This window comes from Cynoglossus semilaevis, chromosome 20 (genome assembly GCF_000523025.1).
Source record: "Cynoglossus semilaevis isolate Cse_v1.0 chromosome 20, Cse_v1.0, whole genome shotgun sequence".
Lineage (NCBI taxonomy): Eukaryota > Metazoa > Chordata > Actinopteri > Pleuronectiformes > Cynoglossidae > Cynoglossus > Cynoglossus semilaevis.
In genome coordinates, this window is record NC_024326.1 from 12,248,687 (window position 1) to 12,254,143 (window position 5,457).

The window sequence follows — 5,457 nt, forward strand, 5'->3', positions numbered from 1 at the left end:
CCCCCCTTCCTTTTCCTTTTCGCCGCTTTCTGTCAGGAGCATGTAATCCCATTACAGCCACCGGGAAGTCAATGTCGTGGAGTCAGCTCCTGTGAGAGAAGCAGGATTTTTCTCCCTCTCTCTCCCTTCTCCTTTGATCTCTCTCTCCTTCTTGTGTTAAAACAATGGCCACAGTGTAGTTTTTCACACCTTAAACAGAAACTACAACTTTTTTTTTCTTTTTTTTCTGTGCGCTCCCGCGCCTGGCGCAGAGCCGCGCGCCTCTCCGCGCCTCTCCGCGCCTCTCCGCGCCTCTGTGCGCTCGCAGCCAAGCGGAAGGAAACAGGCTGAATTATTCCACGGCCACGCTGCCACTCCGACTCCACGGCCTTGGCACGGCTTAAAAGAACGCGACCATTACACTGCCTGACAGGTTTTATTACCTTTAGCTCGCCTTCAGCAGAGATGGACAATTATGGGCCAGGCCAAGTGGTAATTTGCCTGAGAAAGGAGCGATTTACTATAGAACCATGAACCAAGGCGACAGGGCAGCGAGGAGAAGGAGGAGAAGGAGGAGAGGGAGGAGAGGGAAGAGAGGGAGGAGAGGGAGGAGAGGGAGGATGGAGACACTCCTGTCTGCTCTGAGTCCGAACATTTCCTCTAAACTTCCTGAAGGAGAGTGAATCTGAACTGTTCACTTTTTTTTTCAACACTCGTCGTCGACATTTCGAGCTAAAATAATGTTATTTTTTTATTTAATCTGATAGAAGTCAAATATTGAATGTTAGTTTTTTAAGAGCTACCATTATAAATAACCCGCTGTTAAATATATTATGTTAGAGGGTTTTTTAAAACAAGAAAAAGTTAATTTTCCTTCGGTATCTTTTTAATAATGGACAAAAATGTTCTAATCACATGATTAAATATTGTCTCCAGTGTCAGGCTGACGAGACGATTAATGGGGAGAATAAATAAGTCACGTTTGTTTACGTCATGTCACGTCATTGTGGATTATTTTCTACTCTCTGTGATATAACGTCTCCATAAAACGGACTTAATCCGACTGACATTTTACGCACCACTGGCCGTGAGAACATTTGTGTCTCCTGGAAGAAAATTTAAAAAAAGAAGAGAAAATTTACAACAAGGACGGGTATTTACTGATGCCGTGACCGAAATGTGTTTTCAGTTCGACCGTGTGTCTCAGAAAGTTGGTGAAGACGTAACAAGTGGTGCGCATTTTGGCACCGGACCGAGAACAAGTGCCGCAAATCAGTTTGTAGCGCAAACAAATGCAGGGGAGAGTTCTCCTCGACACAGCACACAGGGCTCTTCATGGTGACGTCAGAGTGTCGGTTCTAAGGCTGCTCACTGACCGACCAGACTCGGGGCTGCTCATCCAGACTCTCAGCGGCTGAACCAACAGGTGTCTCTGCTCCAGCCTTGATTTATTCCCGTGCGCTCTCCTCCTCAGCCAGAAGTGACTTTCCAAATCTAAAGTGCACGTTTATGAGCGCGTCCCTGGCTGCGTGATCCCGCCTGAACAGACCGTGTTCTCCGGGGATTGCACCTGGAGCTCAAACGTTGTCTCTTTTCACGCGAGTCTGTGCACAGCAGCTGCCTTAAAGCAAGCAAAGGCAGACACAGAGAGGCCCACGCGCTGTCTTCGAGACGAGTTGGCACCGTGTTCTGCCCGTCTTTAATGTTCCATCAGCCTTTGTTCGGGACACAATATGGCAACTGTAAAGCATGACATTTTGCAATAATAAAACACATTTTCAATGATGTGAATCCAGGCGCGGCCGGGCCGAGCACGTTTGTTTTTGTGCGCACTCAGCCAATTACCAGTGAGCTCTTAGATAAGCCAATTAAATTTATGTCTCCTATTTTTTTTCAAGCAGAGAAAGGATGCGGATTTGGTGTTTTCTCCTACTTGGAAAAGCGATTTTCTCGTCATCACCTGGCGCTGCCTTTCTCTCTAAAGAAGAGAGAGAGAAAGAGAGGGAGAGAGAGGGAGACACCATGCGCCAGTGGCCCCCGGAACCATACGGTTTCGCGTCATTGTCTCCGCGCGTTGATCACTCATTACAGGGATTTAACAAATCCCGTGCTGGCCATGTTTTGTGTCATATTTTCACCATGCAAGATTAAGCAGATGTCCACACTGTAGGGCTACTCGAGGCTGAAAGAGAGACGGCCACTCCTGGGTGAGCAGCAGAGAGTAAAAAGCTTTGGGCACATCTTCAGAGGGGAAAATACACATTTAGGAGCCATAAACAGACTACAACCTGCTCTATTTCAGCCTTTGTGTTGTTTGTGAATAATTAATGTTAATAGGGGACAGGTTTGTATACTTTGAATGCAGGAACACAGGTGCGGAGTGACAGGATGAATAACCGGCCCCTGATTTTTGCCAGAGCTCGAGGGCTCTTGTCCAGGGTCTCCAAGCTGATGGAAAATATTGTCATCTCTTTGATTCGCAGCATTACTTTCACCGTGAACAAAAGCGGGTGATGAAAAGCTTATGTCGGAGTGAAAACGACCGATGACAGTGGCGGCGGTTCCAGACTCATGAAAGAAAGGGGGAAAGGGGGGAGCAACACGCGCGCTCCTCCGTTTTGTGCGCAATAGTGCTCCATCTAACTCAAATAAAGGAGCCTTTCTAACTTTTAAAGGAGCACTTTTTTGCTTTAATAAAAGCTGAACGGCTGTAGCCATTAAGCATATGGTGCTAAGCCGCTGCTGCTTTGTCCCGTGAAAGCCCTTTAGACACTAACTTGTGTTCTTCCCGGGATATTTAACTTCTAAAAAGCTCCAACTTTGTGCGCACGTCGACCAGAAGTGGCTCCGGGGCGCACGAGCTGTCGCTGCCACTTCACCTCATTGAGGAGGAGAGAGGATGATTAGCAGCACAGAGAACGTGTTGGGGTTTTCTTTCTTTTGTTTTTGTTTTTTTTAATCCCACTTTGGTTTATACTGTGATCACTTCATCTTGGGTTTAACTGTTGAGGTTCATGCGCGCATGTGCAGTTTCACCTCCAGAGATGACGAAGTCTGCGTGTCTGTGCTGCAGTGGGTGTTTATTTAAATATAGACGAAAGAAACTGTGCAGAATCCACACAGTTGTCAGTTGTATTTCTAACCTGCCTGTGATAGAGTTTAATAAAGGTTAAAATAACCTGTCCTGTCCAACAGACCTCTGGAGGTTTGGGTGATTGTTGAGGCTTTATAAAAGCATCATCACATAAAATAAAATAAATAAAAATACATATATATTTTTTTATCTCCTCATTGAGGCTCATTCCAGTGCCCCCTGTGTGTGTGTATACGGTGAACGCGTGTCTCCATGTTCGCCTGTGCCGTGCGCAATGACGCGCCCGTTGCGCACAGCCTTGGTCTGGTTCGGCCGCAGCAGCTCACTCCCTCCTGGAGGCTGGTTCATCTGTGGTGCGTGGTCTCTGCTCAGAAAGGACTAGAAATGTGTCCCGAGCTTGGAGACGTACGTGGGACCGTGTCCATGACGCCTGGAGGAGGGCGAGTTCGAAAAACTCCTGGGTTTTTAATCCTGTCAATCAAACACACGTCCATTTAAGCAGCCGCGAATGAGTGGATATTTTTATATGACGATGAAAACAAAGATGATGACTAACAGATGACAAAATCAGATGACAAAGACAGGTTGAATAATGTTGATGAATGTGTCAGTGGATTTTATTCCTTCACCTGCCTTTATTGTTATTGTGTTGTTTCTTATTTTGTTCCAATATATTTAACATTTCCCTTTGGACAAATTATCTTCACGGATTTTGAGTGGTTAAAAATCTAATCTAATCTAATCCACTCTGATGTAATATGATGATATCTGATGACATCATATGTGATGTCATCAGATAAATTAATTAATTATATCAAGCGTCATAGTAGTGTGTTGTGATCGACTCTAATCTAATGTCATTTATCAAAGACTGACACCAACTAATCTGTAATCCAATCTAATGTGATGTAATGACAGAATCAAATTTAAAGTAATGTTTAATGAAAACTTGAACCATGTTGTCTAGGCTGTGATTAATCCCTAATCTGTGATGTCATTTTTTCCACTCATGTTTAATCTCTTGTAATTTATTCACAGCCCACACTGACTCTGCATCGGTGCACGTGTGTGTGTGAGGGGGAGAGAAAGAGAGAGTCAGCTGCCTCTGGCCTCTGGACCTACCTCTCCATCCCCCAACCCTTCATCCCTCCTCCCACCCCTGGTGGACGGAACACGGAGGCCTGACCTCCGCGCCTTCAGACAAGGGAAAAGCGTCTTTGACTGATTTGGCCACAAAGACGTCTCGCTATGATCTTTGTTCCGGCTGAAAAGCAGGGTGTGTGTGAGAGGCATTGTGCACAGATTTTGCCTGCCCTGTCCTGAAATATTACAGTCCATTCAGCAGACTGTTCAGTGTTCAGTGATATGGAAATGAAGCAGCAGTCAGCCACGTCACGGTCAGTGGTTCCAGGGCTCAAAGTGCCAACCAACTATTCAAACAACTAATCAACAGAGAAACTATCTATCTATCCATCTATCTGTCTATCTATCTAACCAACCTGTCAGTTTTTGTCTTGTCATATATTTTTTACCATCCCTTTAAAATGCATTTTAAAGGATACCTTAAAAAAGAAGGCAGGCCTCAGGGAACCAATGACAATGCTTAAACCTGTCACGTGACTTTCAGGAAGTTGTATTGAGACACCTTGCTGCCATGTTGCTCCACAAAATGTTTGTGAAAAGTGAATTTCCTGACACGCTGCAGTGAATCCTCCACACCTGTAGGTGAGTCAACCTCCAGACTTGACAGTTGAATGACATTTATTTGCTAAGAAACTTTTGCAATGAGGCAAAAACCTTTGAAAAGCTGCACAAGTTGCCTTGAGTCACCAAGTTACATACTTAGTAAGTTAACTTTTTTCCTTCCTTAAAATCAGAAACGTCATCAATAACTTTGCAGGTTTACAATTGGTCAAAACACAAGTCAATGTCTCAGTCTTTGTTATTATGTAGTAGATTCCGTTCCATTAGTTGTTTAATATTTAATGAAGACATTTTATCTGTGGTATTTAACCACTACTTGCTGCTTTCTTCCATTTTTTTATATTTATATAGTTCTTAAAAGTTCTGCAGGAATAAAACTCACTGATATAAAAGTGACTTAGTTTCCTTTGTTTCAATGAATGTGTTTCATGTGCAGAAACTAACTAACTAACTAACTAACTAACTAACTAACTAACTAACCAACCCTCCCTACATTAACCACCCTCTGTGGTGCCATTCTCTACATTAACCACCCTCTGTGGTGCCATGTTGCTCACAACCAAAAAGTAATTTTTTTGCTGAAAAAGTTTATAATAAATAACCGGAAGTCTATTTTTAATAGGGTTCAAATCTGTGTGTGTGTTGATGATGGTGATGAAGCCAGCTCCTCTTCTTCTTAT

The 5,457-nt window shown here is 43.9% G+C and overlaps 1 long non-coding RNA gene across 1 annotated transcript in view; it reads left to right on the plus strand.

The window, feature by feature from the left end:
- Positions 1 to 5,170, plus strand: part of LOC112488697 (uncharacterized) — a 13,176-nt gene extending 8,006 nt beyond the window's left edge. The window contains exon 3 of the long non-coding RNA XR_003053055.1: positions 4,112 to 5,170. This is a non-coding gene — a long non-coding RNA (uncharacterized LOC112488697). The remainder of the gene's footprint in view (positions 1 to 4,111) is intronic.
- Positions 5,171 to 5,457: the final 287 nt, after the last annotated feature.